The 27,286-nt window shown below is 38.3% G+C and overlaps 1 long non-coding RNA gene across 1 annotated transcript in view; it reads left to right on the top strand.

Moving 5' to 3' along the window:
- The window catches only part of LOC145522344 (uncharacterized), a 144,389-nt gene that overhangs the window by 93,682 nt on the left and 23,421 nt on the right, over positions 1–27,286 (top strand). The window contains exon 5 of the long non-coding RNA XR_014065991.1: positions 1,367–1,447. This is a non-coding gene — a long non-coding RNA (uncharacterized LOC145522344). The remainder of the gene's footprint in view (positions 1–1,366; positions 1,448–27,286) is intronic.

The following is a 27,286-nucleotide window of genomic DNA, read 5'->3' as shown; positions in this document are numbered from 1 at the left end:
GTCTCTTTTTCTCTGGTGGCTCAGATGGTAAAGAATCTGCCTGCAAATCAGAAGACCTGGGTTTAATCCCTGGGTTGGGAAGATCCCCTGGTGAGGGAAATGGCAACCCATTCCCACATTCTTGCCTGGAGAATCCCATGGACAGAGGAGCCTGGCAGGCTACAGTCCATGTGGTCCCAAAGGGTCGAGCACAACTGAGTGACTAACACTTAACACTTTTATTGTCATAACAAGGATTCAATGATTTTGTTCCCAATAGAAAAGTTGAGTTGTTCCTCATCTAGGCTAAGATGTTTTATATCTTTGCTGTAAATAATGTATTTTCAGTTTATACAACAAAAGAAACAAATAGTAGAATCATCTGTGAACACAAAACTTAAATCATAATTTTTGACTTATTTTCTTTTTTTTGTTTATTTTACAAACAAAATATTAGAGACTTGAAAGCAATATCTGAATTCACTAAGTTCTCTGGTCATATTTTCTTTTCCAAAGTAATCATAATCCCCATTTTGTTGATTTTCATTCCTGGGCAGATTTTTAAGTCTCTTTCTCCCCTCTTCCATATATATACACACATATATATAATATACACATATAATATCAATGTATTTTAATCCATGTGTTTTTTCCTCATTATTAAGTTTTTGAGATTTATCCATATTGATTCATGTGTTTATATTCAATTCACCATAATTTAGTATTCAAATACATGAATAAACATTAATTTAAGATATGAGTTGTTCCCACTTTCCTATAATTTTGAAATCTGTATATCTGTACAGGATTCCTTGTATATATGTGCAAGAGTTTTTCCAGTGTGAGTGTTTCTGTATTGTTTTTCATATTCTTTGGCCATATTTTCTTTACAGTCATTTAACTTTTTCTTTATGATTTGTTATAATTTGTATATATTTTAGATACTAGACTTTTGTTCAGAGAAGGCAGTGGCACTCCACTCCAGTACTCTTGCCTGGAAAATCCCATGGATGGAGGAGCCTGGTAGGCTGCAGTCCATGGGGTCGCTAAGAGTCGGACACGACTGAACAACTTCACTTTCACTTTTCACTTTCATACATTGGAGAAAAAATGGCAACCCACTCCAGTGTTCTTGCCTGGAGAATCCCAGGGACAGAGGAGCCTGGTAGACTGCTGTCTGTGGGGTTGCATAGAGTCGGACAACACTGAAGCGACTTAGCAGCAGCAGCAGACTTTTGTTATTTATGGAATAAATGTATGAATTTATTTCTTCATATAAATATTTATAGAATATTTGTTATACATGGAATATAAATATTTTGTCCCAGTTGATCTCTTTATGGTGTCTATATTAAAGATGTGTTAATTTTTCTTTGCCTGCCCATAGGTATAAGTAACTCCAATACAGCATAGACAGATTTTGAGACCTCAGTCTACAACAATCCTGGAGAACCTCTGAGAGGATCAGGTAGGAAAAACTGGGAGTAATCTACTGGGGAATAAGGAAAAGGGCTTCTCAGTTTTAGAGTCTTAAGGACAAAGCAGAAGAGAAATGGCATCTCTTAACCAATGGGCAACATATGATTAAGTTTATGAGTATAGTTTCTTCTAGATTGCTTTTACTAGCTACACAGGCCATCTTCATAACAAAGGAAATAGCAGAAACACCATTCCCTACCCAAATCCAGTGTCTACCAGTGTCTGACACCAAAAGCGTAGGTCAGTTGCCTTAACCTTAAGCTCTCTTAGTCTATTGATTATGTCGCAGGCCCACCAACAAGGGCTGTGCTTTTCTCTGGAATTTTTATCATCATTGTTAATTTATTGACTAAATCTTTGGACAAGAAGCTGAGGGGAAGACAAGGGGCCAGGAATGTAAGCTCAGGCAGCCATTTTCCCAGAATCTTCTTTCTCTTTCAGACAATTATTTTAACTTAAGAAATAAATATTTATTATAGATGCTTAGAAATGTATTATCTCATTGTCTTTAAGCTTATTATTTGCCTTCCTCTGACTTCTTTACAGCATCGGACTTTGCTTCTATCACCAGTTAAATCCACAGCTGGGTATTGTTTTTGCTGTGGCTCCATCCCATCATTCTTTCTGGAGTTATTTCTCCACTGAGCTCCGGTAGCATATTGGGCACCAACCAACCTGGGGAGTTCATCTTTCAGTGTCCTATCTTTTTGCCTTTTCATACTGTTCATGGGGTTCTCAAGGCAAGAATACTGAAGTGGTTTGCCATGCCCTTCTCCGGTGGACCACATTCTGTCACCTCTCCACCATGACCCATCCGTCTTGGATGGCCCCGCACGGCATGGGCTTAGTTTCATTGAGATAGACAAGGCTGTGGTCCGTGAGTTTAGATTAGCTACTTTTCTGTGATTATAGTTTCAGTGTGTCTGCCCTCTGCTGCCCTCTTGTAACACCTACCGACTTACTTGGATTTCTCTTACCTTGGATGTGGGGTATCTCTTCACGGCTGCTCCAGCAAAGTGCAGCCATTGCTCCTTACCTTGGTCAAGGGGTATCTACTCATGACTTCCCCTCCTGACCTTGAATGTGGAGTAACTCCTCTTGGCCCTCCTGTGCCCACGCAGCTGCCGCTCCTTGGACCTGGGGTAGTTCCTCTCACTGCCGCCCCCCACCCCCCACCCCCCTGGCCTCAGGCCTGGGGTAGCTCCTCTTGGCCGCCGCCCCTCAAGACAAATTGGAAGTGATCAAACAGGAGATGGCAAGAGTGAACGTCGACATTCTAGGAATCAGCGAACTAAGATGGACTGGAATGGGTGAATTTAACTCAGATGACCATTATATCTACTACTGTGGGCAGGAATCCCATAGAAGAAATGGAGTAGCCATCATGGTCAACAAGAGAGTCGGAAATGCAGTACTTGGATGCAATCTCAAAAATGACAGAATGATCTCTGTTCGTTTCCAAGGCAAACCATTCAATATCACGGTAATCCAAGTCTATGCCCCGACCAGTAATACTGAAGAAGCTGAACTTGAACGATTCTGTGAAGACCTACAAGACCTTTTAGAACTAACACCCAAAAAAGATGTCCTTTTCAGTATAGGGGACTGGAATGCAAAAGTAGGAAGTCAGGAAACATCTGGCGTAACAGGCAAATTTGGCCTTGGAGTACAGAATGAAGCAGGGCAAAGGCTAATAGAGTTCTGCCAAGAGAACGCACTGGTCATAGCAAACACCCTCTTCCAACAACACAAGGGAAGACTCTACACATGGACAACACCACATGGTCAACACTGAAATCAGATTGATTATATTCTTGGCAGCCAAAGATGGAGAAGCTCTATACAGTCAGCAAAAACAAGACCGGGAGCAGACTGTGGCTCAGATCATGAACTCATTATTGCCAAATTCAGACTTACGCTGAAGAAAGTAGGGAAAACCACTAGACCATTCAGGTATGACCTAAATCAAATCCCTTATGATTATAGAGTGGAAGTGACAAATAGATTTAAGGGACTAGATCTGATAGACAGAGTGCCTGATGAACTATGGACAGAGGATCGTGATATTGTACAGGAGACAGGGATCAAGACCATCCCCATGGAAAAGAAATGCAAAAAAGCAAAATGGCTGTCTGAGGAGGCCTTACAAATAGCTGGGAAGATAAGAGAAGCGAAAAGCAAAGGAGAAAAGGAAAGATATTCTCATTTGAATGCAGAGTTTCAAAGAATAGCAAGGAGAGATAAGAAAGCCTTCCTCAGCGATCAATACAAAGAAATAGAGGAAAACAACAGAATGGGAAAGGCTAGAGATCTCTTCAAGAAAATTAGAGATACCAAGCGAACATTTAATGCAAAGATGGGCTCGACAAAGGACAGAAATAGTATGGACCTAACAGAAGCAGAAGATATTAAGAAGAGGTGGCAAGAATACACAGAAGAACTGTACAAAAAAAATCTTCATGACCCAGATAATCACGATGGTGTGACCACTCACCTAGAGCCAGACATGCGGGAATGTGAAGTCAAGTGGGCCTTAGAAAGCATCACTACGAACAAAGCTAGTGGAGGTGATGGAATTCCAGTTGAGCTATTTGAAATCCTGAAAGATGATGCTGTGAAAGTGCTGCACTCGATATGCCAGCAAATCTGGAAAACTCAGCAGTGGCCACAGGACTGGAAAACGTCAGTTTTCATTCCAATCCCAAAGAAAGGCAATGGCAAAGAATGCTCAAACTACAGCACAATTGCACTCATCTCACATGCTAGTAAAGTAATGCTCAAAATTCTCGAAGCCAGGCTTCAGCAATACATGAACTGTGAACTTCCAGATGTTCAAGCTGGTTTAAGAAAAGGCAGAGGAATGAGAGATCAAATTGCCAACATCCAATGGATCATCGAAAAAGCAAGAGAGTTCCAGAAAAACATCTATTTCTGCTTTATTGACTATGCCAAAGCCTTTGACTGTGTGGATCACAATAAACTGTGGAAAATTCTGAAAGAGATGGGAATACCAGACCACCTGACCTGTCTCTTGAGAAACCTGTATGCAGGTCAGCAAGCAACAGTTAGGACTGGACATGGAACAACAGACTGGTTCCAAATAGGAAAAGGAGTACATCAAGGCTGTATATTGTCACCCTGCTTATTTAACTTATATGCAGAGTACATCATGAGAAACACTGGGCTGCAAGAAACACAAGCTGGAATCAAGATTGCTGGGAGAAATATCAATAACCTCAGATATGCAGATGACACCACCCTTATGGCAGAAAGTGAAGAAGAACTAAAGAGCCCCTTGATGCAAGTGAAAGAGGAGAGTGAAAAAGTTGGCTTAAAGCTCAACGTTCAGAAAACTAAGATCATGGCATCTGGTCCCATCGCTTCATGGGAAATAGATGGGGAAACAGTGGAAACAGTGTCAGACTTTATTTTTTTGGGCTCCAAAATCACTGCAGATGGTGATTGCAGCCATGAAATTAAAAGACGCTTACTCCTTGGAAGGAAGGTTATGGCAAACCTAGATAGCGTATTTAAAAGCAGAGACATTACTTTGCCAACAGAGGTCCATCTCTTGAAGGCTATTGTTTTTCCAGTTGTCATGTATGGATGTGAGAGTTGGATGGTGAAGAAAGGTGAGCACTGAAGAATTGATGCTTTTGAACTGTGGTGTTGGAGAAGACTCTTGAGAGTCCCTTGGACTGCAAGGAGATCCAACCAGTCCATCCTAAAGGAGATCAGTCCTGGGTGTTCATTGGAAGGACTGATGTTGAAGCTGAAACTCCAATACTTTGGCCACCTCATGCAAAGAGTTGACTCATTGGAAACGGGTTTGGGTGGACTTCCAGAGTTGTTGATAGACAGGGAGGCCTGTTGTGCTGCAATTCATGGGGTCGCAAAGAGTCGTACTCGACTGAGTGACTGAACTGAACTGACTTCTTAGCTTTTCCAATATTCAGTGAGATGGAAGTTAATCCCTAATAGCCTTATTTATTTTTTCTCCATTAAAGGTTTGGATTTTAATAAGGTTGCCACACTTGACACAACAGTCCTTCTTATTCATGTGTGCATTCCTGTTCCCTATAGTGACCCTTGACCCCACTGCCTTAGAGAGTAAAAATGATACAGTGTTTCTAAAAATTAGGGTACATGAGCATGAAGAGGTTGAACTCTATTTTAGTGCCTCTTCCAGCCAAGAATACTGGAGTGGGTTGCCATTTCCTTCTCCAGGAGATCTTCCCAACCCAGGGATTGAACCAGGTCTCCCGCATTGTAGGCAGATGCTTTGCCGTCTGAGCCACCATAGATGACAGAAAAGAAAGCAGCAGGACTTAACTGTCCAACATGGAGTTTTCCTGTGTTTTCTTGAGTACATCTGTGCATGGAAGTTTTGTTCCTTTGTGAATGTCTTTTTCAACTAAAGAGAATAATCTTCATGTTATTTTATAATACAGTGAAAATTTCATTCAAAAATAGCTCCTATGATTGTTTATCATTAGGACTGTTTACCACTGTTAACCACTGACAACCTGGTTGGTGCCAATGACACCAGAACTCTTGCAAGTATAAAAGAGCAGGATAATTCTGAAGTATAGATTTGATGTGAGAGCATGACATCAGCCCTGGTCAAGCTCTCAAATGGATTAATAAACAGCCATTTCATGAATAGCTTAGAAAAGAATGCAGCGATCATAGAACACATTTTTAGAAACTAATGCCAGATCAGAGTCATTTCCTTTTGAGGCAGTGTTTATTACAGGAGAAAATCTGGAGGAATGCCCTTATAGACATATTATTGCTTGATTTTTGAAAAGAAATTTAACAGTTTCTCAGCTTTATGTTTAAGGAAAATATGAAAGTAGAATTACAGAAAGAGTGGGACTTATTGATAGTTTTGTGGAGGTAAATCAGAACTTCAAATACAAAATGCCTAATATCTTTTCCATTCTAATGATCTCATGGTTACTACTTCTACAGTCAAACCTTAAACAAGCTCCTCCATCTCTCCCTTTTCCTTTTCCACCTCCTTCTTCATCCCCTCATTTTGTTCCTTCTGATTCTTTTAGTTACTCTCCCATGTATATTTGGAGTTACTTCTCTTCAGATCTTCTCAATTTTCTCACATCTGTTAAATGTAGAATAGAAAGAATAAGATTCTCTCTTTGATACATTGGAAGTTAGAGCCTTTCAAAGACACTATAAGACAAGGTCTATACTTTTGGAAACAAACTTAATCAAACAGCCCATTCAATTCCTGTTCAATTAGCCAAAAAAGTGAAATTTCCTGAGGGCTATTCATGACCATTAATCATTTAATAATTTGACCTAGAGTAAATACATTAAAATGTATCATCATATCAATTTTCAAAAATATGTTTATACAGAGAATTCTATTCCCTTGCCCTTTAGGAGCAGAGTTAATTACACATATGTGAATTCTAAGTGAAGAAAGCCTAATTTCCCAGAAAGTTGGAGGTTGCTGATATGGGAGTTCTATTCTTATACTTATTACTAACACTTCTGAAATTCTATTTTTAATCTTTCATGGTTTGGGCATGTAAACTTTAAGAAAATTTAATTTTTTGCCCTTTTTAGGAAATAAATTTGATATCATCCTTTAAAAAAAGATAGCTAACAATCACGGTAACTAAAATAAAAATGTGCATGGAATTCATTCTTGCATCCTTTAGTCATGCTTCAGGGATCATTTGACCTTGCCTTCAGTCACCGGACTGAATGAGGTGACTTCTGTTACAGTTGTGTTGACTTAGAGTATTTGTTCTTACTATACTCAGCTAACCCATTTTTGGTTCTTAATCATTCTTATGTTCCTTGAGGCAGCATAGTACACTGGTGAGGACTTGTCCTAAAATTAGCAGAACTGGAGTTTGTGCCTCATCTCTCTTGTTGTTGTTGTCGTTTAGTCGTTAAGTCCTGTCCAGCTCTTTTGGAACCCTGTGGACTATAGCCCGCCAGGCTCCTCTGTCCCTGGGACTGCCCAGGCAAGAATATTGGAGTGGGTCACTATTTTTTTCTCTAGTGGCTCTTCCTAACGCAGGGACCAAACCTGTGTCTCCTGCATTGGCAGTTGGATTCTTAACCACTGAGCCACCAGGGAAGCCAAGTCCAGCAGAGCTGGGGTCGTGCCTCATCTCTTGCTTTCTATTTATTTGACTTGGGACATGTAATTTATTCTCTACTCCTCAGTCTTTTCACCTGTGAATATCTGGAACCCTGCTTAGCACTCCACCTATATTCCACGACTAACGTGCTGATTTTCCAGCTGCTGAGAGTGTTGGAGCTGATGACTCACAGCTGAGTACCCTCTGGAGCTTACCCTCGGTCCTCACCCAAGAACTCAACATTTCCTGGGCAGCCCATATCCAGCGACTGGTCACAGAGCAGGCAAATACCTGACCCCTTATCCCAATTTGTACATCTCTGCAGGGCCCTGTCAGCTCCAGAGCTCCCGAGGGCATGGTGGAGAACATTGTTGGGGCTTCACCACAGTCCAGCCTCTCTTCTGTGCAGACTCCTTCCCTTCCCTTCCCCTTCAGGTGTCAGTGTTGAGGCCCACTTGCCCATAAACCTCCTGCACTCTAATCTCTTGAGTCTACTGCCTGGGGAACCTGCTCAGTCATAGTGAAAGTACCTCCATCGTGGGCATGGTTGCGAATTTTAAATGAGGTTCACTTGAGTCCAGTTCAGTCACTCAGACCTGCCCAACTCTTTGTGACCCCATGAACCACAGTACGCCAGGCCTCCTTGTCCATCACCAACTCCTGGAGTCGACCAAAACCCATGTCCATTGAGTCGGTGATGCCATCCAACCATCTCATCCTCTGTCGTCTCCTTCTCCTCCTGCCCTCAATCTTTCCCAGCATCAGGGTCTTTTCTAATGAGTCAACTCTTCGCATCAGGTGGCCAAAGTACTGGAGTTTCAGCTTCAACATCAGTCCTTCCAATGAACACCCAGGACTGATCTCCTTTAGGATTGGCTGGTTAGATCTCCTTGCAGTCCAAGGGACACTCAAGAGTCTTCTCCAACACCACAGTTCAAAAGCATCAATTCTTTGGCTCTCAGCTTTCTTCACAGTCCAACTCTCATACCCATACATGACTATAGGAAAAACAATAGCCTTGACTAGACAGACCTTTGATGGCAAAGTAATGTCTCTGCTTTTTAATATGCTATCTAGGTTGGTCATAACTTTCCTTCCAAGGAGTAAGCGTCTTTTAATTTCATGGCTGCAGTCACCATCTGCAGTGATTTTGAAACCCCCAAAAATAAAGTCTGACACTGTTTCCACTGTTTCCCCATTCATTTCCCATGAAGTGATGGGACCAGATGCCATGATCTTAGTTTTCTGAACGTTGAGCTTTAAGCCAACTTTTTCACTCTCCTCTTTCACTTGCATCAAGAGGCTTTTTAGTTTCTCTTCACTTTCTGCCATAAGGGTGGTGTCATCTGCATATCTGAGGTTATTGATATTTCTCCTGGCAATCTTGATTCCACCATGTGCTTCTTCCAGCCCAGCGTTTCTCATGATGTATTCTGCATATAAGTTAAATAAGGAGGGTGACAATATGCAGCCTTGACGTACTCCTTTTCCTATTTGGAACCAGTCTGTTGTTCCATGTCCAGATCTAACGGTTGCTTCCTGACCTGCATACAGGTTTCTCAAGAGGCAGGTCAGGTGGTCTGGTATTCCCATCTCTTTCAGAATTTTCCACAGTTTATTGTGATCCACACAGTCAAAGGCTTTGGCATAGTCAATAAAGCAGAAATAGATGTTTTTCTGGAACTCTCTTGCTTTTTCGATGATCCAGTGGATGTTGGCAATTTGATCTCTGGTTCCTCTGCCTTTTCTAAAACCAGCTTGAACGTCTGGAAGTTCACGGTTCACGTATTGCTGAAGCCTGCCTTGGAGAATTTTGAGCATGACTTTACTAGCATGTAAGATGAGTGCAATTGTGCATTGTGTGTAGTTTGAGCATTCTTTGCCATTGCCTTTCTTTGGGACTGGGATGAAAACTGACGTTTTCCAGTCCTGTGGCCACTGCTGAGTTTTCCAGATTTGCTGGCATATCGAGTGCAGCACTTTCACAGCATCATCTTTCAGGATTTGAAAGAGCTCAACTGGAATTCCATCACCTCCACTAGCTTTGTTCATATTGATGCTTTCTAAGGCCCACTTGACTTCACATTCCAGGATGTCTGGCTCTAGGTGGGTGATCACACCATCGTGATTATCTGGGTCATGAAGATTTTTTTTGTACAGTTCTTCTGTGTATTCTTGCCTCCTCTTCTTAATATCTTCTGCTTCTGTTAGGTCCATACCATGTCTGTCCTTTATCGAGCCCATCTTTGCATGAAATGTTCCCTTGGTATCTCTAATTTTGTTGAAGAGATCGCTCGTCTTTCCCATTCTGTTGTTTTCCTTTATTTCTTTGCATTGATTGCTGAGAAAGGCTTTCTTATCTCTTCTTGCTATTCTTTGGAACTCTGCATTCAAATGGGAATACCTTTCCTTTTCTCCTTTGCTTTTCACTTCCCGTCTTTTCACAGCTCTTTGTAAGGCCTCCTAAGACAGCCATTTTGTTTTTTTGCATTTCTTTTCCATGGGGATGGTCTTGATCCCTGTCTCCTGTACAGTGTCACAAACCTCTGTCAATAGTTCATCAGGTACTGTGTCTATCAGACCTAGTCCCTTAAATCTTTTTCTCACTTCCACGGTATAATCATAAGGGGTTTGATTTAGATCATACCTAAATGGTCTTGTGGTTTTCCCTACTTTCTTTAGTTTAAGTCTGAATATGGCAATAAGGAGTTCATGATCTGAGCCACAGTCATCTCCCAAATACATGCATGCATTAAATACAGTTATATATATATATATATATTATATATATATAATATATATATCTATTTCTAGTGATCTTTAGTTGTGAATAATTTTTGGTTTACAAAATTTTGCAAGGTAGAATTCCCATCTCCCTTTCCCCTCTTTTCCTAATGATAACCTAACCATGGTAAATTGTCAAAACTAAGAAATTAACAATACTATTAGCTGGAGACTGTATTCACGTTTCTCTAACTTTTCCACAAATCTCCTTTCTCTGCTGCAAGATCCAGTCAAGGATGCAATGTTGCATTTAGTCATCTTGTCATCTGAGGCTCCTCAAATCTGTGGTAGCTTTTCAGTCTTTCTTGGTTTTCATGACCTTGAATGTTTTGAGGAGTATACTTTAAGTACTTTCTGAAAAGTCCCCATTTGGGTTTGATGTCTTTTTGTGAACCATGAACTTCCAGATGTTCAAGCTGGTTTTAGAAAAGGCAGAGGAACCAGATATCAAATTGCCAACATCCAATGGATCATCACAAAAACAAGAGAGCTACAGAAAAATATCTATTTCTGCTTTATTGACTATGCCAAAGCCTTTGACTGTGTGGATCACAATAAACTGTGGAAAATTCTGAAAGAGATGGGAATACTAGAGCACCTGACCTGCCTCTTGAGAAACCTGTATGCAGCTCAGTAAGCAGCCGTTAGAACTGGACATGGAACAACAGACTGGTTCCAAATAGGAAAAGGAGTACGTCAAGGCTGCATATTGTCACCCTGCTTATTTAACTTATATGCAGAGTATATCATGAGAAACGCTGGGCTGAAAGAAGCACAAGCTGGAATCAAGATTGCCGGGAGAAATATCAATAACCTCAGATATGCAGATGATACCACCCTTATGGCAGAAAATGAAGAAGAACTAAAAAGCTTCTTGATGAAAGTGAAAGAGGAGAGTGAAAAAGCTGGCTTAAAGCTCAACTTTCAGAAAACTAAGATCATGACATCTGGTCCCATCACTTCATGGCAAATAGATGGGGAAACAGTGGAAACAGTAGCTGACTTTATTTTTCTGGGCTCCAAAATCACTGCATATGGTGATTTCAGCCATGAAATTAAAAGACGCTTACTCCTTGGAAGGCATGTCATGACCACCCCAGACAGCATATTAAAAAGCAGAGACCAGTTTGCCATCAAAGGTCCGTCTAGTCAAGGCTATGGTTTTTCCAGTGGTCATGTATGGATGTGAGAGTTGGACTATAAAGAAAGCTGAGCACCAAAGAATTGATGCTTTTGAACTGTGGTATTGGAGAAGACTCTTGAGAGTCCCTTGGACTGCAAGGAGTTCCAACCAGCCCATCCTAAAGGAGATCAGTCCTGTGTCTTCATTGGAAGGACTGATGTTGAAGCTGAAACTCCAATACTTTGGCCCCTGATGCACTGAGCTGACTCATTAGAAAAGACCCTGATGCTGGGAAAGATTGAGGGCAGGCTGAGAAGGGGACGACAGAGGATGAAATGGTTAGGTGGCATCACCGACTTGATGGACATGGGTTTGGAGATGGAGTTGTTGATGGACAGGGAGGCCTGACATGCTGCGGTTCATGGGGTTGCAAACAGTCGGACATGACTGAACGACTGAACTGAACTGAACTGAACATGCTTTGACTAGGGTGATGCGTTTAGGGAAAGGATTTCACAGTTATGAGATGTCCTGCTCATCATGTTGTGCTCAAAGCACATGACATTGCTGGTGATGTGAAACATGTCGCTTGGTTATGGTGGTGTATTAGTTGCCTATATCAACTGTAACACACTTAGTGTCTTAAAGCTTCACTGTTGGTTCAGTGATAAAGAACCTGCCTGCCAATGCAGGAGACCCAAGAGATGAAGTTTTGATCCTTGGGTCGGGAAGATCTCCCAGAGGAGGAAATGGCAACCCACTCCAGTATTCTTGCTTAAGAAACCCCATGGACCGAGGAGCCTGGTGGGCTATAGTCCACAGGGTAACAGAAAAGTCAAAAATGACTTAGCAACTAAACTAGTGTCCTAAAACAACACAAACTTATTTTTTGACAATTCTGTAGGTTAGAAGTACAACATTAGTGTCAAGTAAAATTAAGCTCTTTGCAGACTGCATTTCTTTTTTTTTTTTTTTTGCAATCTTTTATTTTTATTTTTATTTTTTGCATTTCTTTCTGGAGGCTTTAGAGAAGAGCTTGCTTCCTGTTCCTTTTCTACTTTTTAGAGGCTGCTGCACTTCTTGGTTTGTCTTCCTCCATCTTCAAAGCTATCATCTAGGCATCTTTACCTTGGGCCAACATCTTCTACCTTCCTTTCCTCTTTTAAGGACTCTTATGATTACATCAGTTCCACTGGTAAATCGAAGATAATCTACTTATTTTAAGGTCAGTTGATTAGCAACCTTACTTTGCCTTTGCTAGATAATATTGCATATTAACAGGTTCTAATGATTAGGATGTAGATACCTTTTTGACGAGTAGTGAGGATCACTGGTCTGCTAACCATAGATTGTATCTGCAAATATCTTTGCTGCTAAAAAGTTACTATTTTTTCATACATACTTTTGATTCTGTTTCTTCTTCTGTGAAAAGGAAGTATGTTTGCATTGTCAGACTACTCAGAGTATTAAATGATCAAAGGTAGTGAAAGTGTCCAGCACATAGTCCTCATGATGTTAGTTGAACCTGAAGTAAAAGAATAACACCTTCTTTTTACAATTTCTTCCTCTAAGGCAGGGATGTGATTATTCTTCTTTGTGGTAAGATAAACTTAGCTAATTTTATATCAATCATACTAAATATGAAATGTGAGAATTCCCCATTAGTACTAGAGAAGAGCATACTGTCCAAAATGTATCTGAAAAATAGCAAACACTTCATTAATAAGTCTGTGTTGCTTAGAGACTTACTGTAAGACACTTAAAAGTTGGCTCACCTCTGTGCATGATGGTTTCTGGTAACTTTTTATTATGCTTCTGTTGACTTGATAAATGTGATAAGTTGTTTGTAAATAGTTGCTGTTCTTAAGCATCTTTATTTATTCTGCTTTGGGAAATGGGTATGGTAAGCTTTCGTAAAGAATGCTTGATAAAGATGTACCCGGGGTAAACCAGATGTGGGATTTATGATAAGCCTGAAGTATCCTCATGCAAGAATAAGTTTTTTTGTTTTTTTTGGTTTGTGTATATGGTTTTACTATATGCTAAAGAGTTATTTCCTTGGACATATTTCATCTGAGAGCTCATTACTTGGTGTAGAGTGGAAGAAAGAGGGAATGCAGTGTACTCATTAGACTTGATCTCATAAGCAAACACTATTGACTTGTTCTTGATTTGCAAAATTAATGGAGCTTGTTTACAATATTTAAACTCGACCTTAATGGTTGGCAATCCAATATAATGATGGCTTATATTGGGTTAAAGATTAGAGCTAAATTTCCTTATCTTTCTATTGGATTACCTAAAAGCAAACATGCAATAGTAAAGCTGTGTATATAGACTGTAAGACCAAAAGGATTGCATATTTTTGGACAAAAAAGGGGGAAGGAGAATCAAGTTTTACTTACCTGAATAAACTTTCCCAGTAGCTAATGAGACTTAGAGCTTTGTAGAAATGCTACCCTAGTCCTCCTGCTATTTTATAACTCTAGGTTGACTTCCTTCTTCAAAGGGAAACATGCCTAAGTTAGGACCTATATATAGGTGACAGTGACTGTTTAGTAAATATTTGACTGAATTAAAAAATAAAATAAAATCACAGATTCTAAGACATCTCTTGGCCTGTAGGCTGCTAGCCACCTGCAGTTGCCAAGACCTCGTCCTCCAAAGTGAAAATATCAGGAAGTTGTGGGAGATGAAAACCCTAGTTAGGTGAATAGAGAAGAGTTTGGATTCTATCATGCCCATGTTCAGGTTCATGAACTTAAACAACCTTACCTCTCTGGGTCTTGGCTAAATAATTCTAATGCAGTTGGATGATTTTAGGGACATTCATATTTTTATGAAAGTTTATTTTCAGGTGGGTCTTTTCATGAAATGAAAACTTTTTCTAAAATGAAAGCCCTATATTTAACACCTGTGGTTCATTAGAATCAGAGTGAAATACTGACCTTTCTTTCAAGACAGCCTTTGAAGCTTGTCCTGAAAACCAGGACATCCACAAAACAGTTTTTAAACCATTGAAATTAAAATATACTGACAGTGGTTTCAGTTATAGGCTTTAATTGACAGTCACCTAGGCCGTTAATTCTCAACCATGGAATGTGACATTCTGCTGTGTGACCAGTTGTGTTACTGGTCATATTTGTCAGCAAGAGAAAACCTAGTTGTTGAATCAACTCATAATCTCAGTAGATTAAGACACTGTGTCAGTTCTCACCGGTTGTTTATCCAGCTACCCCAAACTCAATGGCTTATAATAGAGATTTGTTATTTCTCATGATTTTGTGGGTCTGCTAGGCAGTTAGTTTAGTTGGAGCAATGTGGCTGATTTCTGTCATGAGGTGGGTGCCAAAGTCAAAAACAAGGTCATCTACATGGAAAAAAAAGAGTCTAACCAGTAATAGCCCCATTGTTTCCAAGTCATTGGTAGACAACTGCTGATCCATTCTCTGTTGTAATGCAGGTGTTCAGGGCTTCCCTAGAGGCCCATCTCCTTTCTATACCTTTCAACTTCTGCTCTCAGCCATACCCACTTTCCTTTCCTTTCATCATATTTTAAGGGGTTTGGGCAAGAAATGACCTAGCACTCCACTACTAGGTGTCAATTATTAATACATGATTTTGAATAATCACTGGGCTTTAGTTTAAGATGTATGGAATTAATGTAAGAAAAACTGAAACAATTTTTAAATTAGAGAAACAAAGTACAAATCCGATTTGACCATGAGATCTAATCCTAGAGGTAAATATGATTATCATTTTCTAATGAAATTTGGAAAACTTCTATATAGCAATATAATTATTTTTGAGATGTAATTTATGTACAGTATTGTAAAAATGTAAGGAGTGCATTGTATGCAATGATTTGGTACATTTGGTACATTATATACAATGATTTGGTACATTTATCTGTTGTAATATGATTACCACTATAGTGTTAGGTAACAACTCTATCATGTCACATAATTATCATTTTTTTGTGATAAGAATAGTGTAGATCTAATCTCTTAGCAACTTAGAAGTTTGTAATACAATACTGTTGACAGTACTCACTATTGTTGTTCAGTTTCTCAGTTGGGTCTGACTCTTTGCCACCCAAGAACTGCAGCATGCCAGGCTCACCGTACTGTGCATTAGATCCCCAGAACTTATGCATCTTGAAGCTGCAAGTTGTAACTTTAAACAACATCTCCCAATTCTTCCATTCCCCAGCCTTTAGTAACCACTATTCTACTTGCTTCTATGCATCTGATGTTTTAAAGTTCCACATGTAAACGATAGCACTACAGTATTTGTTTTTTCTAACTTATCTCCCTTAGCATAAAGGCCTCAGGATCCATCCATGTTGCTCCAAATGATAGGTTGTTCTTTCTCATGGTTTGTCCATTCATCAGTTTATGGACACTTAGGTTGTTCCCATATTTTGACTATTGTGAAACAAGGATATGCAGATAGGTGTTTTTTTAAATTTATTTTTAATCGAAGGATAATTGCAATATTGTATTGGTTTCTGCCATACATCAACATGGATTAACCATTGGTATGCATGTTTTTTTTCCTTTTCAGCCTCCTTCCTTTCTCCCACTCCATCCCACCCCTCTAGGTTGAATTCCCTGAGTCATATAGCAAATTCCCATTGGCTATCTATTTTGCTTATGTTAGCGTATATGTTTTCATGCTACTGATGAACCTATTTGCTGGGTAGCAGTAGAGATGCAGGCATAGAGAACAGACTTATGGACACAGTGAGGGGATAAGAAGGAAAGGGTAGGATGAATGGAGAGAGTAGCAGATATCTTTTTAATATCCTGTTCATTACCTTTGGATATAGACCAGGAATGGGGCTGCTAGATCATATGGTGGTTCTATTTTTAATTTCTTGAGAAACCTGCATACTGGTTTCCATAGTGGTTGAACTAATTTGGATTTCCATCAAGAATTTACAAAGGTTCCCTTTTCTCCATTCTTACCAACACTTGTTATTTCTTATTTTGGTGATGCTAGCCGTTATGACAGATGTGAGGTGATAACTCATTGTGCTTTTGATTCGAATTTCCCTGATAATTAGTGATGTTGAGCATCTTTTCTTGTACCTGTTGACCATTTGTGTGTCTTTGGAAAATGTCAGTTCAGATCCTTTGTCCATTTATTAATTGGATTGTTTTGTGGGGGATTGGTAATTGAGTGAGTTCTTTCTAAGTTTTGTATATTAACTATTTATATAGGGTTTGCAAATATTTTCTTACATTTCATATGTTGCCTTTTTTTTCTTTTTGTTTTGCTCTGTAGAAGCTTTAACTTTTATGTAGTCTCACTTGATTTTGCTTTTGTTGCTTGTGCTTTTGGAATTATATCTTAAAAATCAGTTCTGTATGAAAGAACTTTTCCCCTGTGTTTTCTTCCTGGAGTGTCATGGTAGCAGGTCTTCTGTTTAGGTCCATTTTGAATTAATTTTTGTGAGTGATATAAGATAATGGTCCAATTTTCCTTTATGCATGTGGTTATCCAGTTTTCCTAACACTGTTTATTGAAGAGAATCTCCTTATTTGTATACTCTTTGTTCCCTGTCAAAAACTAGTTGAACATATATTCAGGCTTTTATCTCTGGGCTCTGTTTCATTGATATATGTATCTTTTTTTAGGCTAATTCTAAACTGCTTTAATTACTGTAGCTTGGGAATATAGTTTAAAATTGGGAAATGTGGTACCTCTGGCTTTGTTCTTAGGATTGTTTTGGCTCTTTAGGGTCTTTTGTGGTTCCATACAAGTATTACAATTTTGTTTTCTATTTCTGTGAAAAACACCATTGAAATCTTGATAGGAATTACATTGACTCTATAGATGACTTTAGGTAATGTGTCCATTTTAATAATAGTCATCCTTCTAATCCATGAATATGAGACGTCTTTCCATTTGTACCTTCTTTATTACATCAGAGTTGTAGTTCTCATTTCTCACTTTCTTGATTAAATTTATTCTTAAGTATCTTACTGATTTTGTTACTATCATAGATGGAATATCCCTTTTTTCTTTTTCAGATATTTCACTGTCCGTGTATAGAGGCACAACTGAGTTTTGTATGTTGAATTTAACTTCTGTGACTTAACTGAATTTGTTGATGAGTTCCAGCAATTTTTTGGTTAAGTGTTTCTGGTTTTCTCTAAGTAATATCACACCACTTACAAATAATGACAGTTTTACATCTTTTCCAACTTGGATGCATGTTATTTCCTTTGCTTGCCTGATTGCTCTAGTTAGAACTTGTAGTACCATGTTGAATAAGAATGCTGAGAATGAGTACCCTTGTCTTCTCCCTGATGTTAGAGTATAATTTTTTTCAACATTTCATCATTGATATTGAGTATGATATTAGTTGTGGGTTTGTTGTAATGTATCACCTTTACTATATATTCCTTCTGTATCCAATTTGTTGAGGGCTTTTTATTGTGAAAGGATGTTGTATTTCTATCAAATTATTTTCCTGCATCTATTGAGATGATCATATGATTTTCATCTTTCATTCCATTAATGTGTATCTCATATTCATTTATTTGCATATGATAACACTTTTGCGTTCCTGGGGTAAATTTCACTTGATTATGGTATATGATCCTTTTAATGTGCTGCTGAATTTGGTTTGTTAGCATTTTGTTGATATTTTGCATCTATATTCATCAGGGATACTGGTCTGTCATTTTCTTGTAGTATTCATTATCTTGATTTTGTATCAGTGTATTATTGGCCTTGTAAAATGAGTCTGGGAGTATTCCCTCCTCTTCAGTTTTTAGGAAGAGTTTGAGAAGGATTGGCGTTAATTATTCTTTAAATTTGGTGGAGCTCTCTAGTGAAAAACCCATTTGGAACTGGGCTTTTTGACGTTAGTAGGTTTGTATTGCTGATTAAATCTCTTTATTCATTGGTTTGCTCTAATTTTCTATTTCTTAATGATTCAGTCTTGGTAGTTTATGTGTTTTTCGGCATTTTCCCATATCTCATAAAGTTGTTTAATTTGTTGGAATATGATTATTTGTAGTAGTGTCTTATGGCCCTTTGTATTTCTGTGGTATCAGTTATAATGTCTCCTCTTTCATTGCTACTTTGTTTGACTTAGTTTCTTTTTTCTTAGTCTAGCTAAAGGCTTGTCAATTTTGTTTATTTTTTCAAAAAACTAACTCAGTTTTTTGGTCTTACAGTTTGTTTGGTCTCAGTATTATATATTTCCATTCTGATGTTTATCTCCTTCTTTCTGTCTACATTAGGTTTGCTTTGTCATTTTTCTTCCCTAGTTCTTTGAGATGTGAAGTTAGATCATTTATTTGAGGTCTTTCTTGTTTCTTTATGTATTTATTGCTGTGAACTTTGCTCTCAGAACTGCTTGTCAACATCCCATAGAATTTTTGTGTTTGTTTCCATTTTTATTCATTTTGAGATTTTTAAATTTCCTTTTTGATTTCTTCTTTGACTCGTGTTTCTCAGGAGTGTTGTTTAGTTTCTACACGGTTTTATAAATTTCCAACTTCCTCTTGTTGAAATCTAGTTTTATACTATTTTGTTCATAAATTATATTTGCCATGATTTAAATTTAAAAGCGCCAAGACTTGTTTTGTGGCCTATCTAATGAACGTTCCTGGAGAATTTTTTATGTATACCTAAGAAGAATGTGTATTCTGCGGCTCTTGGATAGAATTTTCTGTAAATGTCTGTAAAGTATATCTGGCCTAATGTGCAACTTAAGCCCATAGTTTTCTTACTAATTTCAGTCTGGATCATCTGTCCATTGTTGAAAGTTATAATGAGGTTCCCTACTATTATTGTACTGTAATCTATTTCTCCTTTGAGACTGGTTAGTATTTGCTTAAGATATTCAGGGCTCTGATATATATTTATGATTGTTGTATCTTCTTGATGAATTGACCCCTTAATCATTGTATAATAATTTTCTTTGTTTAATATTTGGGACCTAAACTCTATTTTGTCTTTGTACAGCTAACCCTGCTTTATGATTTACACATGCATGGAATATCTTTTCTATTCCTTCACTTTAAGTCTGAAGTGAGCCTCTTATAGGCAGCATATAATTGGTATTGTTTTTTGCCTATGTACGTGTTCTGTGTCTTTTGATTGCAGCTGCAGCTAAGTCACTTCAGTCGTGTCCAACTCTGTGTGACCCCATAGACGGCAGCCCACCAGGCTCCTCCATCCCTGGGATTCTCCAGGCAAGAATATTGGAGTGGGTTGCCATTTCCTTCTCCAATGCATGCATGTATGCTAAGTCGCTTCAGTTGTGTCCGACTCTGTGCGACCCCATGGACAGCAGCCCACCAGGCTCCTTCGTCCACAGGATTCTCCAGGCAAGAATACAGGAGTGGGGTGCCATTTCCTTTTGATTGCAATCCATTTATTTTGGGGATAATTATTGATACATAAGAAATTGCTTTCTGTTTTGCATTTTCATGCTTCTTTTTTCCTCTCTTTCTTCCTATCTTTTTAAGTGGGAGATTTTTCATAGTGATATGCTCTAATGTTCCTGTTTTATATTTTGGGTATCCACTCTAAGTTTTTGTTTTGTAGTTACCATAAAGTGAAAGAAAGTGAAAGTATTAGTTGCTCAGTCATGTTTGACTCTTTGCAACCCCATGGACTGTAGCCCACCATGTTCCTCTGTCCATGAAATTCTCCAGGCAAGAATACGTAGATAGGGAGCCATTCCTTTCTACAAGGGATCTTCCCAACCCAGGGTTTGAACCCAGGTCTCTTGCATTATGGGCAGATTCTTTACCATCTGAGCCACCAGGGAAGTCTAAAGGCTTACATGAAACATCTTACAGATAAACCAGTCCATTTTATGCTGATAGCAACTTAAATTTGATTGTATATGAAAGTTCTACCCTTTTACTTTATCCTTTTAATGTATTTGTTGTCACAGTTTACCTCTTTGTATTGTGTATTCATTAAGAAATTATAATGGCTATAGTTATTTTTAATACTGTTTTCCACCAACCTTTATACAACAATTACTTGGCTAATTCATCTTTATGTTACAGAATTAGAGTTTTCTAAATATGACTGTATATTTACTTTTACAGTTTTTGTATTTTTTTTTTCTTTTTGTATATTTTCATGATGCTGCTTAGCATCCTTTCATTTCTGCTTGAGGAACACCTTTCAGGTTTTCTTGCAAAGCAGCTTTACTGGTGATAAACTCACTCAGTTTTTGTTTGTTTGAAAAGTCTTTCTTTCTTCTATATAAGTGAAGAATAACTTTGCAAAGTAGAGTATTCTTGTTCAGCAATTTTTTTTCAACACTTTAAGTATGTCATTCTATTCTTTCCTGGCCTGTAGTGTTTCTGCTGAGAAATTTGCTCATAAACTAATGAGGATTCCTTTGTAGGTTACCACATTTTTTTCTTTTGCTGCTTTTAGGATTACATATTTGTCTTTGATTTTTAATAGATTCATTCTAAGTGTCTTGGAGAAGGTCTTTCCTTTGAGATAATGTGTCGATTTGCATTGTAAGCTCAGATGACCTAGAGTCTCCTCAGATTTGGTATATTCTCAGCTATTAATTCTTTAAACTTTCTTCCTTCTCCCCCAATGCTTCTCCTTTTGGAATTCCAGTTATTTTGATATTTGCACATTTGACGACATCCCCTGGATCATATAGGTTTCACTCTTTTTCATTCTTTTTTTACTCATCACTGACTGAGTTATTTCAAAGTATCTATTTATTCTCTGACCATTGATTCTATCTTCTATTTGGTCTAATCTGCTGTAGTTGCACTCTACTGCATTTTTCATTTTGTTGACTGAATTCTTCAGATTCAGAATTCTTTTTGGTTTTTTTTTAAAGATTTTTATCTCTTTATTAACTTTCTATTTTGTTCAATTGTCCTGATTTCATTGAACTGTGTTTACTTATAGCTCATTGAGTTTCTTCAGAAGAGCTATTTTGAATTCTTTATTAGCTATACTGCACTGTGTGCTTTTGAATTCAGTTATAGAGGATTATTATTATATTTTGGTGGTGATGTGTTTACTTGATACGTTATGTTCCTTGAAGCTTTGCATTGCTGTTCTCACATATGAACCAGCACCTGCTCAAATCTTTGTCATTTGCTGGTGGGACATAATCTTCTTTGGTTCTACTTAAATCTAGGGCTTTCCCCAACCTTGTATGGATGCACTTGCTCTATCTTTTTACTTCTTTTTGTATCAGAATTCTTCATCTTCTATGTCTTCTCTGGTTCTTACAAGTCACCAGTCTACCACTGGAAACCTCTTCCTCCCTCCCCAGAAGGTAGTGCTACAGCTAATGGTTGTAGTTTATCTCTTGCCCATAATTCCCAGCCATTTGTTTTTTTTTTTTTTGAGGGGACTTCCTGTTTACTGGACCTTGCTCTTGCAGCTGTGCTCTGAATTAAACATCAGTTGCCAGATGCAAAGTGTGGGGAAGTTTGAGTTTGGCCCTTGGAGCACTGGGGATACCTATGTGGCAGCTGAGGTCCTGCTGGTGGCTCATAGGTGAGACTTCTACTAGAGTCATAAAAACAGTCAGGAGGAACTTCATGCGTCAAATGACCTTTGATATGTGCATCTGCCTCCCTTTTGATCTCTTTCCCCAGTCCTAGAGGTCCTGCCTGGAGTGCTGACATCACTCCCTAAATAAATTAAATAGGTACTATGTGTGAGTGTGTATGCATCTTCATATTTTAAGTTGTGCTAACTATTATGATAGTGTTAATTGCTGAGTCATGTCTAACTGAGTCCACCAGTTGGACTCAGTCCACCAAGCTCCTCCTCCGATGGATGCTCCAGGCAAGAATACTGCCATTCCCTTCTCCTGGAGATCTTCCCAATGCAGGGATCAAACCCGGTCTCCTACACTGCAGGCAAATTCTTTACCATCCGAGCCACCAGGGAGGCCCTAACATATTGTTCAACAAGGTAATATTAAGCAAATTTCATATCCCTTTGGTTAAACCTGGAACAAACAGACACACACATGTAAAAACTAAATATATACAAAACAGTATGCATGTATCTGCATTTATTTTTATTATATGTATTAAATAATACGTTGTTGTTTTTCAGTCTCTCAGTTGTATCTGACGCTTTGCAACCCCATGGACTGAAGCACGCCAGGCTTCCCCGTCCATCATAATCTCCCAGAGTTTGCTCAAATTCATGGCCATTGAATTGGTGATGCTATCCAACCATCTCATCCTCTGCTGTCCCCTTCTCCTCCTGCCTTCAGTCTTTCCCAGCATCAAGGTCTTTTCCAATGAGTCAGATCTTCATATCAACTGGCCAAAATATTGGAACTTCAGCGTCAGTCCTTCCAGTGAATATTCAGGGTTTATTTCCTTTAGGATTGACTGGTTTGATCTCCTTGCAGTCCAAGGGACTCTCAAGAGTCTTCTCCAACAACACAATTTAAAAGCATCAGTGCCTTGGCACTCAGCATTCTTTACAATCCAACTCTCACATCCATTCATGACTACTTGGAAGAACCATAGCTTTGACTAAGACAGACCTTTGTTGGCAAAGTAATGTCTCTGCTTTTTAACATGCTGAAAGTTTGTCATTGCTTTTCTTCCAAGGAGCAAGCATCTTTTAATTTCATGGCTGCAGTCACCATCTGCAGTGACTTTGGAGCCCAAGAAAGTAAAGTCTGTCACTGTTTCCATTGTTTCTCCATCTATTTGGTCCAGATGCTGTGATCTTAGTTTTTTGAAAGTTGAATTTTAAGCCAGCTTTTTCACTTTACTCTTCACCTTTATCAAGAAGCTCTTTAGTTCCTTTGCCATCTGCCATTAGAGTGGTCATCTGCATATCTGAGGTTATTGATATTTCTCCCTGCAATCTTGATTCCAGCTTGTGCTTCATCCAACCTGGCAATTCACATGAGGTACCCTGCTTATAAGTTAAATAAGCAGGGTGACAATATACAGCCTTGGCATACTCCTTTCCCAATTTTGAACCAATTCATTGTTCCATGTCCAGTTCTAGCTGTTGCTTCCTGACCTGCATACAGGTTTCTCAGGAGGCACATAAGGTGATCTGTTATTTCCATCTGTTTAAGAATTTTCCACAGTTTTTTGTGATCCACACAATTAAAGTCTTTAGCGTCATGAAAGAAGCAGAAGTAGATGTTTTTCTGGAATTCTATTGCTTTTTCTATGATCCAGTGGATGTTGGCAATTTGCGCTCTGGTTCTTCTTCCATTTCTAAATCCAGCTTGTACTTCTGAAAGTTCTCGGTTCATGTAATGTTGATGCCTAGATTGAAGGGTTTTGAGCATTACCTTGCAATCATGTGAAATTAGTGCAATTCTGCAGTAGTTTGAACATTCTTTGGCATTGTCCTTCTTTGGGATTGGAATGAAATCTGACCTCTTCCAGTCCTGTGACCACTGCTGACTTTTCCAAATTTGCTGACATATTGAGTGAAGCACTTTAGCAGCAGAATCTTTTAGGATTTGAAATAGCTCAGCTGAAATTTCATCACCTCCACTAGCTTTCTTTGTAGTAATCTTTCTAAGGCCCACTGACTTCATACTCCAGGATGTGTGGCTCTAGGTGAGTGATCACACCATTGTGGTTATCCAGGTCACTAAGATCTTTTTTGTATAGTTCTTTTGTATATTCATGCCACCTCTTCTTAGTATGTTCTGCTTCTGGTAGGTCCATACCTTTTCTATCCTTTATTGTGCCCATCTTTGCATGAAATATTCCCTTGGTATTTCTGATTTTCTTGAAGAGGTCTCTAGTCTTTCCCATTCCATTGTTTTCCTCTGTTTCTTTGCATTGTTCACTTAAGAATGGTTTCATATCTCTCCTTGCTTTTCTTTGGAACTCTGCATTCTGATGGGTGTATATTTCCTTTTCTCCTTTGTCTGTTATTCTCTTTTTTTCTCAGCGTTTTTAAGGCCTCCTCAATCATTTTGCCTTTTTGCATTTCTTTTTCATGGGGGTGGTTCTATAATACATAATATAAAATAATATATGATAAAATGAATTCAATATCATATATGTCTATATATACACACACTTCTAGGAATTTCATTGAAAGTATCAAAACATTCATTGATTATCTTATGAAATGAAAGCTGGATCTACTTCAATATGGAGAAATTTGAGTCAACATGTGCATCTTATTTCTGAATAAAGTGGTATAAGCTATGCTTTTTTTTTTTAATTTGGCTGTGCTGGGTGTCATTGCTGCCCAGGTTTTCTCTAGTTTCAGTGAGTATGGACTACTCTCTATTTGCTATTCATGAGCTTCTCGTTGTAGGGGCTGCTTTTCTGGAGCACAGGCTCTAGATGTAGCAAGTGGGCTTAGTGTTTGCAGCTCCTGGGCTCAAGAGCACAGGCTCAGTAGTTGTGGTACGTGGTCTTAGTTGCTCCAGGGTATGTGGGGTTTTCCCAGATCAGGGATCAAACTCATGTTTCCTGCATTGGCAGGCAAAGATTCTTTACCACTGAGCTACCAGGAAAGCCCCTAAATTGTAGTTATAACTGGCTAAATTCCTTTCCAAAAAAGAAAACAATGAATCATATATTGTTAAGGTTCTCTTCATGACACATTCTTCATTTTCCCATGAAATGAAACTTTTTAAGATTTCACCATCATTGCTCAGTCTTAAGAGGAGAACCCCAGACCCGACTATTATTAACTGTTGTTATTGAGTGCTGAGATAAAAAAAAAAAACAATGCATATTGTTGCTATTTTATTACATGTTATTATAGAATTGGGCACAGCAGAATCACCATATTTTATGACATATCAAGTGATAAATCCTACTCTCTGAAAGTCAGAAAAAACTACTCTGAGAAGGTTTTTTTCCCCCTTTTACTGAAAGAAAATTCAAAGGATGAGATAAAATATCCTAGTGATGGGCACAAATACGTGGGTTTGTTTGATAGCCTTAATTAGTGATCTTGTAATTGGGTATCATGTCAGTTGTCATGTAGCTGGCAGCATTCACTGAGAACACATCTAAATCCCTATTTTTTCACTCCTTCCCAAACATTGTCATTCATTTGGGTGACAATTCATGCATAATATAATAGCCCTAGGGTGCAATTAATTTTAGCAGTTGCACAACTTAGTAAGGAAAAAAAAAATCCCTGGTATCATGTGTTCTTTGAAGGTCAGATGATGCCACAATTTGCACCTTTGTTGTGAGACATGAAAATTAGCAATTAACATAAATATATTGATTAACATATGTATAGTTTAGTCTGACATATTAATGAAACTAATCATATTTTATTTACCAGATGTAAGCATTTTCTTTCTTCTACAATGAAACATCATTATTTTTTTTTAAAAAGTTGAGATTAATTTGGGGTTAATAATACTTGTTTTATGAGGTATATGCTAGAGAAAATTAAGATGGATCCATGCTCTAGGAAGTTTAAACAAAAGAACTTGACAGTTTAATTTATTTTGTACCATATATGTTATATCAGTGATCTATTTATATAGTTTCCATCTTTTTCATATGTCACATGTCTCTCCCATCCTTTATATAGTAGCTATCACTGCCTATATTTAGGTCTTGAACACCTTTCCTTTTGACTCTTGGCATAATCCCATGTTTGGATTGATTTCAGTTTGGTGTTCAAATATTGCCAGAGGGATCTTTCTGAGCCATATATTTGACTCTTGACTGTCGGTCACACCTTTCGGATACAGACACAAAACCTGGCTCTTGGTTAGGTGATACATACATATATGTCATCATTCAGTCATGTCTACTCTTTGTGACCCTATTGACTGTAGCCCGCCAGGCTCCTCTGTCCATAGGGATTCTCCAGTCAAGAATACTGCAGTGGGTTGCCATGCCCTCCTCCAGGGGATCTTCCCAACCCAGGGATTGAACCCAGGTCTCCTGTATTTCAGGCATATTCTTTACTGTCTGAGCCACCAGGGAAGCCCAGATACTAATAATTAAATTATTGCTATACACCAGTGGTTTAATAAGTTACTCTTATCAGCTAGGGATATTTCTGTGATGAGTAGAGTGCATGAAGTTTGTACAGTGCTATTATTATTATTAAGAGTATGAATAACATTTCTAGAGTATTTATTGTATGCCAGCCATTCTTTAAAGAATACTACATGAATTATCTTATTTAATCCTCTCAAAAATTGTTTTAATAATAAAAATTATCTATAATTGCCATTTCCATTTTATAGATGAATTTAAGGTTCAGAGAAATTAACTGTTTATCCAACAAGTAAGCGACTGTTAAGTAATAGAGCTGGGATTTGTGTTTATATGAATTGAATCAAAGATTGCACTTTTTCCACTAAGTATGAGGGAAAGGAGTGCAAGTAATGGAAAAATTTACAGTTTGCCATTTGATATCTTCTTCTCTATAGACTTATGAAATGTTGGACATTTGTGGACTAACTTTTGCTTTGGTGTTTGGCTAATTTGGAAAATTTAGGTTTTCCTTATTTAATGAGAATGTGCTTATTTTTTTGGTATTAGTTGAAACCGAAGGGTGCTATTTGATATAAATGAACATAAATTAGTATAGGTTACTTTGCAGTCAAAGTGAATGGCAGTTGTAATTTAAGGGCTAATGACAGTCACTGTGTAAAGAAATGTTGTGCTCGTGCTCAGCTGTGTCCAGCTTTTTGCAACTGCAGGAACTGTAGCCCACCAGGCTCCTCTGTCCATGGGATTCTCCAAGCAAGAATATTGGAGTGGGTTACCATTTTCTCCTCCAGGGGATCTTCCTGACCCAGGGATCGAACCTGCATCTCCTGTGTGTCCTACACTGGCAG

This window comes from Giraffa tippelskirchi, chromosome 10, assembly GCF_054371585.1.
Source record: "Giraffa tippelskirchi isolate mGirTip1 chromosome 10, T2T-mGirTip1v1.2.pri, whole genome shotgun sequence".
Taxonomy (NCBI): domain Eukaryota; kingdom Metazoa; phylum Chordata; class Mammalia; order Artiodactyla; family Giraffidae; genus Giraffa; species Giraffa tippelskirchi.
This window is presented reverse-complemented; position numbering and strand designations above follow the sequence as displayed.